Source organism: Phyllopteryx taeniolatus, chromosome 7, assembly GCF_024500385.1.
Source record: "Phyllopteryx taeniolatus isolate TA_2022b chromosome 7, UOR_Ptae_1.2, whole genome shotgun sequence".
Classification (NCBI taxonomy): Eukaryota; Metazoa; Chordata; class Actinopteri; order Syngnathiformes; family Syngnathidae; genus Phyllopteryx; species Phyllopteryx taeniolatus.
In genome coordinates, this window is record NC_084508.1 from 6721600 (window position 1) to 6736429 (window position 14830).

A 14830-nucleotide genomic window follows, 5' to 3' on the forward strand; every position below is an offset into this window, starting at 1 on the left:
TCACTCCGTGCCTCTTTGTTCTCGGTTTCGGGAGGTGCCACGCACTGCCAAGAGGTCTGTGGTTGGCTGTAGACATCCAAACTGCTGGCTGTGTTACTGTCACTCTTAAAATACCGGTACAAAAAAAACAAAACAAGCCAAAACAAATTGTGTAATATAAAACTAAGCTATTGCTGTTCCGTTTGGCAAGATTTGTGCACTGCTATCCAACAGGACAAACAGTCAAACACGCAAACGCAGAATGAAAAGAGTCCAGCCAACTGGAGCTCCTGACCTCGATCACTACGCACGTTGATTGCAAACAATCAACACACAAATGCACTACGACAGTCATACAATTTGATAGAACCAGTTTATTTCTTGACATTCTCTTTTATTACGTGCAATTATGTTCTTCACGATACAGTGCTCTTTATTGTGAATACGTAACACAAAAAAGGTTTGGCTGCTTGAATGGATGAAAATGGAGAAAATAGAAGTGATATAACAATAAATGGAGTTAAGAGCTTGGTCATGGAATGAATTCAGCTTGTATGTCAGAGTAGCGCTCGCTGGAATAAGCACATTTGTCCTCTTTTAGCTTTTCTTTGCTAACGGGGCCTCCACTTTCACTTTGTGATATAATAATAAGAATAATATACAAAGAGCTAAATTAGCTAATGATAACAAGTGAAATGTTCTTCTGACTATAATTTAGTTTTAGATGAAGTGGGGAAATTTGAAACCCGGCAAGCTGGTAGTTTCTAAGCGGGCACATTCGCCGCAAGTCGCCCTTGGAGGCGACAACGTCAAACAATTCTCTTGAATCAAACCATATTTTGCTTTTCTAAATATGTTGTGCCATCGTTGTTCATGTTCTTCTGGTACCCTCCCCTCCCCTCCCCTCCCCCCGGCCTTATAAATACCCAAGATGGTTGACTTTACATCTCTTTGCTGCCCTCTTTTTTTTACGTCGTGTCGTCATCTGTGGCGGTTGGGAAAAAAAGGAACAAACCTATTTTGAAAAAAGTCCAGATATTTGAAGTAACTGAAAAGTTAAGTCAAGTCAAGTACAGAAACCTGAAAAAATGTCCTAAAGTACAGTGACCAAGTCTATGTCCTTAGTTACTTCCCACCACTGGTAATAATCCATTTAAAACAAACAAAGCAAACAAAAACTCACGCATGTTTTAAAATACTAAGCACTCCCCCCCCCCCCACAGTACCAACATGCCTGGATTTCATGAGCACTGACACATTTTCTGGACCGTTCTATAAACACAAGCAAATCCTGGCTGCATACTCCATGTGAGTCCTCCAGTCCAAAGTTTGGACAAGATCACTTGGCACACCTGACACGCTGAATAAAACATCACTGCTTGTCATCTTTGAGAAATGTCGAAAAGGCCCAAGTGTTTAGCATGAGACAGATGTGGAGCCAAGTTCACCTTTTCAACGCAGCTCCGATGCTCTCAGCAGTGACTTGAAAGAGGTTGAATAATGTTGCTGCTTTCCTTATGATTCTGCGCGAATGCTGCCAGTATCTTTTCTTTGTATTATTATTTGCAAATGTTCCACAATGATCTGATACACCGGGAGCCCTAAATATTCCGCACTTCTCCAACAGAACAGTCATTGTTGGTCTCACGAAGGGGTGTCCAAACTTTTGTCCCCCCGTGGGCCGCATACATCGAAAAATTGAAGAATGCACTCTTAAAGCAATCCATCAAGCAATTTTAGATATTGTTTTGAAATATATTATCGTTATTTTGAAAAACTGCTACATTACCGCTTTCTGATGAAGCTGATGAGGCAAATAGATCAGGGAGCCCGTGTCGAATCACTGCCCGAGTACACTTTAGTTGTATTTAACTTAACTTACATTTTAATACACCAAAAGAATCAAAAGAGTTACTGCTTAATGTTACACTGGCTTAAACTTGTTTTAAAAAAAAAAAAAAACACACAGTTCAGTTGTAGTTAACTTGAACTACATTAGTCGTATTTGTATTGATTTAAGAACATTTTTTTTTTAACCTTTAGAATTTTTACCGCTCCTTTTCGGAGATGTAAAATTGAACCGTGTTTTCATTTTTCACATGTTGTCATTCATTCATAATGTCTTTCCATTACTGTATTATTTTCTTATTTTTGTTTTGCATGTTTGAAATCAATTGCTGACTAACAAAAACAAAATTGGTCCATTTTTTTGAATTCAACATTTATGTGCAATATAGTTTCATTAAATTATGGTTTAAGTATCTATATTTTTTAATGTCCCTCTATTTAAGCGCCGTGTTAATGGTCAAACTGGATATTATTACAGCAGCTTGAAATAATCAATATCATTTTTAGGAATAAGGCTTCTGTATCATTTTTGGGCATACTACGACACGTGATCCGAATCGGAATCGGAATCATCTTGATTTGCCAAGTATGCGCAAAACACACAAGGAATTTGTCTCCGGTGGTACTTCGAGAGGTCCGTATTTTTTTGAGGTGGAGTTGGAAAACCACAGCTCACAAATTTACGGCGGGCTGTAGTTTGGACACTGTGGAATTCTGCGTTTTGTTCCAGCTGCAAAAAAAAAGAAAGAAATCAAAAGTGTCTGATTGTCTGATTTTTGCAAGGACGCACATCCATTCAAGGCATTGAGGGTTTATGAAGTATTTAATGATCCTTCAACCACAATTGAGCTAAAGTCAACAGGCCTTGATATAGTCACGTCCTTGATAGCTTTCACTGTAAATGTAAATGCACAATTGACCACATGACGCACTTTTGGAGTGCAAGACCTGTCATTTGACGGGAAATTATTGCCAGTGTTGGCCACGGTGAAAATGTCTAGAAGCCCCTAGAGCCGCGAGCCGTGGACGAGTCGGGCATTTGTGTATGTATACGCGGGCTGCCAAGGTACACTTATTTAACAGCATACACATGTTTATTTTAGGGATGATGTCAAATGGCCGGAATCCATATTTCACATCAAATTGCTTTTAAGAAGGCTTTTTCTCCACGCGAGGAAACAAACATTTGCATTTCAAAGCTCTTCAGATGAAAAAAAATCATTGAGGAGCAAAGCCTTTTATGGTTTTGGAAGGCCATGTTGGAAAATAGGTCAGGGTTAACATGAATATTTTGTTTATGTTGCCTCACAAATGAATGCCAGGTTATGTGAAAGGCATGACACTTAATTTAGCCCCGACGTTTGCGGGCTGAGCAAAGCGAAGCCAAGTAACACACACGAGAGAAGCCAAAGTGAGTGAGAATGACTGCTTGTTATCGTCTAATTAGGCTTGTTCTCACCACGTGCACTCAACAGCAACCACTTTCATTCTGTTTGGCATATTAGCATAGCGGTAATCTCGATCAGCCTTTCCCGAGCCGTGTTGAGCCAAGGCACATACTTTACGTGAGAAAATTCTCACGGCACACCACCGAACGAAAATGTCGGAACAGCGGCGCCTTGAGATGGGAGCGACCCAACTTGCGAGGTTTCCGAGAGTGCTGATTTTGGATGTATTTTTTTTTTTTGCTTGCATGGTGGCCGCGACCTCACGAGCAACAGTTTGGCAGATAATGAACAATTTTTCCAAAACGATTCTTCAGGCTTTTTATCACCACGCCCAGAAGAAATTTCCCTGAAACTAAATATACATCTAAAAGAACGAAACACTGTGTATTTAAAGCAACAACGTAGCTTCGCCTTAGATACAGTACGTCTGTTTAGCTTAACGCTAGAAAATCACGTAAATGCCATACTAGGGCTAATGAATAGCATTGATGTAACCCTTTGAGCAATGGACATTTGAACACAAACGATGCATGTAGACGGACAATATGACAACGCTCCCAACACAAGCATATTTTCTTTATCCTCTGTGAAGCACGACAAATATTCCTCCCGCCTACTGAAGAGTGACAGTATCCATGTATAGCGCTATGTTTTTTATACTGCCCCCATGTGGCCAAGGCGTGCACACCAGAAGGAGCAGGACAATGTCTATCGAATTGATGGGGGGGGGGGGGGGGGGGGGGGAAAGTGCCGAAAACTGTTTTGTGTGTATGCCCCCCAATGTTCTAAACATTCTATCTAAGTATGTCACTATTGTATGTTTGTAAAAAGAACAATATTGTAAAGTGCTATTTCCGTCATTAAAATACATTATTGGGAGGCTGGAATTTTTTTTAAAGGCATTTCCATTCATTTTAGTGGAGAAACAGGATTTAATATGCAAGTGTTTTAAGTTATGAGCGTTGTCACGGAACAAATGAAACTCATATCTCTGTATAAACACATGTAGGGGGGAGAGAGGGCATCAATTACTGGTGCTTATTTTTTGGCTATTCGCGGCAGGGTTCTATCCTCATCCCCCTAAGGTTTGCCGTATTGTATCTAGAGCACCTTTTGCTCTTGCCACCGTCTTTTCTCTTTGACAGGATTTTACACTGCTATTCCATCAAACTGTTTCAAGAATCCAGAGGTTACTGCGTTCTATTGTGACAATCCCGAGTGCGTTCGGCCCGGGCCGCAGTTGGTCGGACGCGGTGGAAGCATGAAATATTTTCGCCGCAAAGACAAAACCCGCGTCCTGCGTCGGCCGTAAACCCCCGGGCCGCCTCGCGCGGCCAGCGCCGAAAATCATAACAAAGGGAATCTTATTACAACCATTAAATAAGAGACGGCAAAACACAGGAGGGCTTTAATGCCTGCGTATCGAAAATGCTTACGCTGTGAGAATATATTTGCTCTTTGATGGTGGCCCTGTCTGTGTAAATAGCTGTATATTAACCTCCTACCGCACAAGATTGAATGTGTTTCCATAGGTGTCACTTGGTACCATTTGGGGCGTTTTAATGGGGCCCCACTGTGCCTTAGTCATTGAAACTGCGGGAGCTCGCGAGTCCTGCCATCCTTTCTAAGGCCGATAGTGTGACCACCAGCGGACTCATCTGAAGGTTCAAAAGGGACGGAGGGGCTCGGGGGAGCATTTGATGAATGAAGACTCCCCCGCACAATAAAAGAGGTGGACTTTGTGGACTTCATAAGGCAGCGGTTCTAAATAAATGTTTAAAAACAACGTGGGTTCAAGAGAGACTACCGTAAATTCCGCTACAGTTGCAGAGGTTAAAAACAAAACTCTGTCATCCCCGAGAGTTGCACACGTTAAAATAAGACGCCTGGGGAAAAAAAAAAAAAAAATACAAAATCAAAGAAAAAGTTTGCGTAGCTTTGTTTAAAAACTACCATAACTCAAGCAAAAGTTGTGCGGGTTAAAATAAGACTACCGTCAATTTCCCTCAAGTTGCTCAGGTAAAAACAAAACTACTGTAAATCCAAACAGTCGCACAAGTTGAAATACGAATATGAAGTTTGTGGTCAAATAAAAGTACCGTACTTATTTCAAAAATTGTAAGACTACCATCAATTCCCCAAAAGTTGGACGAATAACAATAAAACGTAATTACCACCAAAATTGCACACGTTAAAATAAGATTAGCGTAATCCCCCACCAATTACAAAGGTTCAAATAAAACAAGACTCCCGTAAATTCCCCAAAGGTTGTGGTTGCATTTAAAAGTAGAACCACCATTAATTCCCCAATTGTTCCAAAGGTAAAAACAACCCTACCGTTAAAACATTCTTAAAAACAAGACTACCGAAAATCACCCCAAAATTGAGCAGCGTAAAATAATTCATAATCCATATTCCCCCGCAAGTTCCAAAGGTTAAGATACGACAACCCTAAATTCCCCAAAGGTCGTGCTTTTAATAGTAAAACTAACATTAACACACTAACCTTTCTCAAATGTTGCACAGGTCAAAACAAACTTACAGTAAGAAATGCCAAAAGTTGCAGAGGTCAAAACAAGACTACCGTCAATAACCCCAAAGTTGGGCAGGTCAAAACAACACCGTTGTTGTGAAAATGTGTTTATGTGTTCATGTAATCTAATAATAGGTCAGGTTCCGTTTAGAACGGCGTCTGAGTCCACCCCTCCTGGTACGTATCCTCTCGCAGCAACATTTTGGGGCGCAGACAAGCTAATATCGGTTGTGGGCAGTGTGACGAAGTGCTTTAACGTCAATAGGAAACGTAAAAAGTTCAAGCTGTAATGCATGCTTCGGGGCTATCCATTTCAAAGACGTTTTTGCTGATGTAACAAAGAAGTAGGAAGTGAAATCGGATTCCCCCTTTCGGTTCTCAAAACATCTGGTGCACGGCCCGCTTTTGAACAACAAGCATCCTCTGGAAGAATGAACTTAATGCTGCGTTCATCCTGCGTAGAAATCTTTTCTCCAACGATGCTTCTTTCGTTAAATCACCAGAAATGTGCTTCACTCGGACCCTAACCCACCGTCAGGTTACCTTCGGAGGATTGCATCCGCTGGCCAGCCTGCGACATTATCCGTTATATGTTAGCTTTGTTAATGTGACGTCATGTTAGCTACGTTAAGCTGGCGGACTTTCGATAAATGGAATTGTGGTTTGGTTAAACTCTTTGGTGTTAAAATAGAGCATAAAGTAACAGTTGTTTGAATGCCTGTAATTGCCATGGCGTTACGCATTATGGGCCATATTTGTCTTTTTTATTTTATTTACGCGCCTAGCTCGCGCACCTTCAAAGTGTGCGCAAGACGTCTGACACACCCACCGTGTGTTAGCGGCTCATTTGTGCGCAAAGACCCAAAATCCGTCGACTCATTGAAGTCTCAGGCTTGCTGTAATTTCCGGAATGTGGAGGAATATATATATATATATATATATATATATACATATGTATATGTATATAATAATATAATATTATATAATGTGAAATTAACTTCCTCACCCGATTGTCGTGCCCACCACTGCAATACACTTGGAAACAGTGTTTTGTTCTGATGAAATACAAGTATAAGTACATCTCAATAAATTAGAATAGAATAGTTTCCAATTCTTAATAGAATTTGGGTAGTTCAATTCAAAAAGTGAAACTCATAAAGATGCGCTACACACAGTCAGAGTGGGTAACTCGCTTGTGGCTGCGTAAATGGCTGCTTTGACTTGACTGGAGAGTGTGCGCTGACTCATAGGAGAATATAGCTCTATTCGTTTGCATTAAGCTTGCCAGCCGAGAGCCGTAGTCCTGGGTCGTCCCCGGAACACCTCGCCGGGGAGGCGTCGGAATCAGACGCCCCAGCCACCTCATCCGGCTCCTCTCGATGCGGAGGAGCGGCGGCTCTTCTCTGAGATCCTCCCGGATGACCGAGCTTCTCACCCTATCTGTAAGGGAGAGCCCGGACACCCTGCGGAGGAAACTCTTTTCGGCCGCTCGTATCCGGGATCTCGTTCTTTCGGTCACGACCCGCAGCTCGCCTTCGCCTTTCGGCTTAGCTCCTTCTTCACCACAACGGACCGACACGAAGTCCGCATCGCCGCACCGATCCGCCTGCCGATCTCCCGTTCCGTTCTTCCCTCACGCGTGAACAAGAGCCCAAGATACTTGAACTCCTCCACTTGGGGCAGGTTCTCATCTCCGACCCGGAGAGGGCACGCCACCCTTTTCCGACTGAGGACCACGGTCTCGGATTTGGAGGTGCTGATTCTCATCCCGCTGATCACTTTTGTTTTATTTGTCAGATTTACAGTAAACCTCGACTGGTGGTTACAAATGAACAGCTTGAAGCAAGAACAGCTTTCAACTTATTTGAAGTCTTTTCCTCAAAACGATGTTATATGATAGGTTCCCATTTCTTGACATCGTAATAGAGGTTGTCAGGAATATAATAATAAGGAATACTGTAAAAGTGTCTTTTAAAATGCGTGGGAGGGGTAAAATTCTATATATATATATAACAAGGCACGGTGGCCGACTGGTTAGAGCGTCAGCCTCACAGTTCTGAGGTGCGGGGTTCAATCCCCGGCCCCGCCTGTGTGGAGTTTGCATGTTCTCCCCGTGCCTGCGTGGGTTTTCTCCGGGCACTCCGGTTTCCTCCCACATCCCAAAAACATGCATTAATTGGAGACTCTAAATTGCCCGTAGGCATGACTGTGAGTGCGAATGGTTGTTTGTTTGTTTGTGCCCTGCGATTGGCTGGCAACCAGTTGAGGGTGTACCCCGCCTCCTGCCCGATGACAGCTGGGATAGGCTCCAGCACGCCCGCGACCCTAGTGAGGAGAAGCGGCTCAGAAAATGGATGGATGGATGGATGGATATATAACAAATCGTTGTTGTTGTTTTTTTTTTGATATAGTCTCTGTGTGGGTCTGGAACGGATCGCCCATGATAAACGGGAGTTGCTGCGAATCGGTCGCTTGTTTTACAGAAGTCCACTTGTCAAATTGCACCCGTCGTCGGGCGTTAATGCTCCGTGATCCTCCTCGCGTCTTCTATACCAACATACTCTCATGTTCTGCGGTTATGTTTGGCCACTGTCATTTTGCAAGAATTTCTCCGACATCTGTGTTCAATCGGATTCTCTCACAACTCGGGCTTTGCGTGTAAATATTGGGCGACGGCCGAAGGAGACTGAAGGCGTACTGTGAGTTTTGTACTGACAGCTTCTCAGACCGCAGTGAACGGGCCCCCGATGCAGGGATGAACTCAAGACAGAATGATACATGTCAGACTCGGAGAAGACGTATCCCCGACGTGTGAGATGACCTCCAAGCTTGAGCTATAAAACCTTTATTGACTGGACAGGCAATGGTTTGAGTTACATTTGAACATTAATACAAGTGTAAAAAAACTAAACTAAACGTGTTAACCACTCGAATTTTAATGAGGAAAAATACCACTGTATTGTAAGAAAAATGAATAACACAAAATGGAAGCAAACGTAAAGAAATGAACTGCTTTTATAAAGGCTAATTATTGTAGCTACGATGGTTTTCGTCGTGTTGGATGCGTGCCTCCGAGGGGAGCGGCCTAGCGAGTGCCGTCAGGAACTGAGTTTGGACCGACTGTGGTTCTCGGAGCGTGTTTACGGTGCATCGGCGACTGTGCCTCTCCTTGCCCACGTGCGAGGGCATCTCAGTATTGTGACACATTTCAGCCGCTTTGGGCTGCGTCGCTAAATTCCAAGTCAGATGGTACCAATATACTTCCATACAAGCTGTATGGAAAATGAATGGGTGACTTCAAAGGCATTTGATTGTTATTATTGCTGACTAGGCCTTTCAATAAGAACGATAACTGGCATAAAAACTGAGCCACCAATTCAAAACTCTCTGAAAATATCTTTCTTTTTTTTTTTGGAATGATTAGTTATGATGGCACTCTGGACGGATGACTTCCTGGCGGTATCCGCTCTCGCCAGCAAACTAATTGAAAAGGACTTACAGTAACTTGTTGGTGCCGCGCCGGTCGGCATCACGGATACCGAGAGTTCTTGACAAGCGTCAACCCGTGGCGGGAAAGGCTCGCCGTGCTCGTCGCTCTGTAAAAGCCCGCGGGCGTTACATCGCTCGGCCAGCATTTACTGCCGCCTCCGCGACGCAGCAGCCGCTCGTCTGACTTTGAAGCACCGCCCGATTCCGGAGCCGTGTTGTTAAGCGGTCCTGTAGACCCTTTCTGCGTGCTTTCCGGTGGCGGAAGCTCAAACGATGTTCCGACCACATAGATTTGCCTTCCGAAAATCCGTTTAGCTTCATGCTAGCGAGCGATGCAAAATTCCCTTGAAGGCCCAACGGATAATGTTGGCTGCTGCAGTGTTGCAACGGATATTTGAACGCAAATGCTTAAGCGAGACGTAGACATGACTCACATGCATATATTCTTTATCCTCTGAAAAGAATCACCGACATTACTGCTGCTCACTGAGGAGTCTCCTTGTCTATCCAGACCTGTCCCCGGTGCCCGAGGTGCACCCAACAGAAGGAGCAGCACAATGTTGATTGAATTGAAGCAAAAAAAAAAGAAAAAAGTGGCATCAACTGTTGAATTCTTCACATTCTATTTTAGTTATGTCATTCCTGTATGTTTTTCATAAAGTATAGTCGAAATACAAATCTATCTATCTATCTATCTATCTATCTGTCTGGCTAGTTAGCTAGCTCGATTTGTTTTTAACCGCCACCTTTTTGGGCACCACAAGTTTTGGTTAGCGTTTTCAGTTCAAGTCACTTTTGTGCCACCTGGAAGTACCCCGGTGCCTATTGTTTACAAACATGACAAAAAAGCTCTCCAAAAGGTATCGTTTCCTTCGACTGCTGTCGCTCACCGGCCAAGAATATCGTGTTGAGCATTCCGCGATCACACAGAGCCTCTTTTCTGTCCACTTATTATGGGATGGGGTTTGGCTGCTGACAAAACGCTTTGTGATTGTCTCTGATTAATCTTGGCAACTTCTTGGTTTCTGGATAAAATCCTGTTTTGATAGTAATTGTCAGAATGGTTTCCTTTAAAGTGGTTTGTGGACTGTGCACATTGTAAAATAATCACCATTTTTTTGTGATTACAATAATCATGTTATTTTTAGTGCAGTACAGTAAAGCCCCGCTATTGCTGCAAATCGAGGGGGGGGGGAAAAAAAACTAAACGCAATTTGAAATCAATGGAAAGGCCATTAATATTTAACACCCTCCCCCCAAAAAAATCCAAGTTTTTTTTTTTTTTTTTTTTTTATAGCACTCTATAACATTGTACTCCTAACATAATGTGAAGAATAAAAACAGTTTGTGCATCATGGCTAATTAATTGGTGGCTCCTTAAGTACAATACAGACATGCAGACACAGACAAAGTAGAGTTTCACCACTACTGTAAGTGACTCTGGAAGCTGGAGTATTATCAGAAAGAATATATGTCCGTGAGTTTTGTTATATTGTCTGCCTATGTGCTGATTCATTCATTTGTGTTCAAATATCTGTTGCTTAAAGGGATATGACACCGCCACATAGATGCTGTTCATTAGCCCATCCATGGCATTTCACCTTATGTGGTAGCAGTAAGCTAAATGGACTAAGGCACCGCTGTATTGGTAAATCTTCGAACCCCGTATCTAACAACAATCTTGAATACGTGATCCTGGATAAAGTGGAATCTTTCATATTCGCCGTTGATGTGAGGTTATTTTTGGGTCAAGTGACCATGAGAAGAATCGAGCAAGACACCCGCTTGAGAGTGGCTCAAATCAGCCAGAGCAAATAGATTTGTACCCCCGTGAAGTTCTCATGTCTGCCGCTCTCAATAATCCCATTTCTGAGCGCGTATAGTCACCGAATCGAGTTTTTCCCTTCTCCCTTTCGCTCTGCACCTGCTTTCTTTCGAGACGTTGTTATTTTTCATTTACTTGTGCCCCCGAGGTTTTTCAATCGTACATCCATTACAAAGCCAACAAATAAGTTCCGGACCTCTTTTGCCGCAGACACAAATACAGACACGAGTTATGAAATTCAGAGAAGCCGGGAAGAGCTTTGGACTTTAATACGCAACATCTGCAGCGGACAAGCGACCCTCTGTGACTTTGTCGCGCACTTGCGGCTTCCGGATGCAACGCAAGAAGGACAACGGGAGAAGAAAGGCCATGCGAGGCACAGAAGTCATTCTAGAGAGGGCAATTCCTGTCGAAATCGCTTGTGAAGGCTGGAGAGCTGACGCTGAATTCAAATTCATTCAAATTGAAAACGGGGGGGGGAAGGGAATTTCAATGATGGAGATACATTTCTAAAATGTCTCCATGCATTTTGGCGGTTTAGTCATGTGGAATTCTGAAACATTGGGTCCTGATTGAGCCGAACAGTATGACGTTGGAATGGTTGAAATTGTGGGAGGAGGAGTGAAAATTGTAATATAGTTTGAGAATTTCTTCAGGAGCGTTTGGGAATTTGGGGAACGTGATTATGATAATAGTTCCCACGATGTCCTGAATAAGAGTTGAAATGGTTTGGTTCGGTTCGGTCATCTTAAATTGAAAATATTTACTGGGAAATCAGTCCAGAAATGTGGAAAGAGAGGGTTATGATGTAAAATGTGGGAAATGTGAAAAATAGTTCCCAATATTCCCCGAATCAGCTGAACACTTTCAAGTTGGAAGATATCCTTCACAAGATGAACGTTTTCAATTGGTCAAGAAATGTGGAAGAAGGAGGTCAACGTGTAAAAATGGCCATTCATTTAGGAATGTTGTCATGAAAAATGTCGAATGAAGACAAATTTGGGGAATGTGAAAAATTGTTCCCAATATGTCCTGAATTCAAATTCCCCCCCCCCCCCCCCCCTGTGTTGAAAATAAGGAATTTTTGGAAAAGTTGACATTTTTGGAATATGAAAAATTGCTACCGGTCATATCTTGAATTTGGCGCATCGCAAAGTTTCAATGGAATTTTGGTACAGAATAAGATATGTGATAACAATTCTGATTATGATGATGATTATTATCATTATTAGCCATTTGCGTGCTGAAGGTTGTGATTTGTGGAGCCTAAGTGGAAACGTTTGAGGTGTCACGTTTGATTTCCAGACGCATTTGTCTTGCGGTTTTGGCAGCTTGTTGCATTTCAGGTACAGATGTTTGCATCAAACTCATGACATCCCCTTTCCCCGAAGAAGGGGGTGGGGGGGGGGGGGCACTTGTGATGCCCAACCCCCCCCGCTTTTCCTCTGCTTAAAACCACCTATCCATCAGCACATCTGCTTTTCATTTCGACTGTACGTCTCCAAAGACTCGGACGCTTTAAACGTCAACACAAGCGCTCTTACTCCAGCACTTAACGCAAAGCTTTGGTGACTTAAAAGGAAGATGTGAGAATTATAGAAAATGAAGTGTCGTGGAAAGGTAAAAAGAAAGAAAGACAGATTACCAACAATTACACGCAATAATAGCGTCTAGGCGGCGTGTTGATCTGATGGAGGACTACTGTTCTGACAACCAATTTAAAAACAACAACAACAACAAAAGAATCAAATAACGTATTTTTGGGTCTCTTCGTGCTTACAGGAATAAAGACAAATTACAGGCAGAACATTTGAATGTTGCACAATACTTTGTCCTATCGTATTTGTTGACCTTTAGAACAAACAGAGAGAAACAAAAATAAGCTGATTTTTGCAGATTTAAAAAAAAAACATTTGTTTGAATCTTTATCCAATGTTTGAAGATGTTAATATATATATATATATATATATTTTTTTTTTTAAAAAACTGCAAATTGGCAACCCCCTCCCCCCCCCCCCCCCCCCAAAAAAAAGAAAAATGGACTGATTTTTGCCAATTTGAAAAGGGCTAATATCGACCAATTACTTTGGGCGGTCGGGCCCTAATGATGACGCCGCAGAACGTTAGAGGAGACAGCTTGTGGTAAGGCATTTCATTCCACATGTAGTCTGTGTGTGTCTGGGGAAGAGAAAAACATGAAGCGATTGAGTTAGAACGTCTTAGCGGAACCGAGCGGGTTCAGTAACAAATCCATTTTTGTCCGACAAATATTGCTCGGGGTCACCAACTCTGCTTCCTGCTCACTTTGCGCTTTCTCTCGCACAGCGGGAACGTCGTTCGCAGCACATTTCATGTATTTCGGCTATATTTGTTTTTGCTGTTGTTGTAAATGAGACCCCAGTACGGCTTCCACGAAAGCGAACTGTGCTACGGAGAGAGCCTGAGCTGCCGTGCGGGGAAGAGCGAGAGGGGAGCAACAAGGCATAACACGGGAATGTTTGGCAGGGTACCTGACTTTTGGTTTAATTACACTTCCTAATACCAGTTTATTTCTTGACAAATTGTATGATGTTTTTAGATTGATATTTTTACAATTCACTGCAACACTCTATAATTACTGTACACACTGTCGTACAGTGGAGCCCTGCTCATGTCAGGGGAAAGAGAACAGGCCGGATCACGTACAGCCAAAATCTGCACAGAATTGACACCCAGAATAATTGCATTCAATTCTTTTTTTTTTTTTTTTTTTTTAACCCAAAATATTCTTGAATGAGCAGAAATAAACCACCGCTAAAAAAAACAAAACCATGAAAAAAAAAATCTGCAGATAGGTGAATCCCCGGGTAATGCGGGGGGCCGCTGTATTCGTGTGTTGGGTGCATGGCTTTAAGGGGCGTGGCTTTGCGAGTCACATCGATTGACATGTCATGTCATGTCTTGATGCCGTTGAGAGACGGGAAGTGCGAATGTCTTGTTTTGAAGCACTTCTGGAGATACCTGCTAAAAAAAAAAGGTTTGTTGATCTACCAATTGAAATGATTTCGGAAGAGGCCTTTTTGTTCAATTCTCCCGAGAACAAGCTGTGCTGTGAGGTGACATCTTCACTTTGAGTGTTGTGCTGCGTGTGTAATTACACAGACTGAGCAACAACACATGAGGACATTTCTGGAAAGGAAGATGCCACTTAAGATGGAGCAAAGTATTGTTAGACTTCCATGTTGTCAACAGCGGAGGTTTCCCGCCTCCGTTCTTCTCGAGGGATTTGTTCTTTGCGGAGGGGAGGTGCGAGAGGTGGAAAACAATAGAGGCCTTCTTTTTTTGGGGTTTTTTTTTTTCTTCACTTCGTTGCTAATGCTGACATCAGCGGCTGTTTGGGAGGATGAGCCAACACACGTGTGCTGAATTTGCACCAGGTGTCTCTTGACAGTGTCCCGCCTCTGTCTTTCTCCAGAGTCTGTCTGCAATTTTCATCCTTGATCTCGAACTCTTGTACTATTGTTGCTAATTTGTTTCGTAACGGCACCGGGCTTCTTCCGTGGTCCTTGGACGCTTAACTGTTGAACTGCATCAGACACATTTTGAGTTTGTTCCCTAATTTGCATTCTATGCCATGTTTGTTGGTCGTATTAGGACCTAATAGATGACTAATAAGCATGCCAAAGAATGACAAATTGAATCTACATTGGAAGAGTGAAGGCGTCCACC

The 14830-nt window shown here is 42.7% G+C and overlaps 1 protein-coding gene and 1 long non-coding RNA gene across 7 annotated transcripts in view; one reads left to right on the forward strand and one right to left on the reverse strand.

Annotated features, from left to right (window-relative positions):
* Positions 1-14830, forward strand: part of LOC133481281 (uncharacterized) — a 100806-nt gene that overhangs the window by 18749 nt on the left and 67227 nt on the right. The gene's annotated exons all lie outside the window — the stretch shown is intronic.
* LOC133481286 (uncharacterized) overlaps positions 1-14830 on the reverse strand; it is a 29195-nt gene that overhangs the window by 9967 nt on the left and 4398 nt on the right. The window contains exon 3 of one of the 3 annotated variants that reach the window (XR_009789507.1): positions 13163-13300. The exons of 1 other annotated variant lie outside the window; for it this stretch is intronic. This is a non-coding gene — a long non-coding RNA (uncharacterized LOC133481286). Of the gene's footprint in view, positions 1-13162; positions 13301-13876; positions 14126-14830 lie in introns of those variants that run through there. One more of the 3 variants, XR_009789508.1, reaches the window with a different exon arrangement.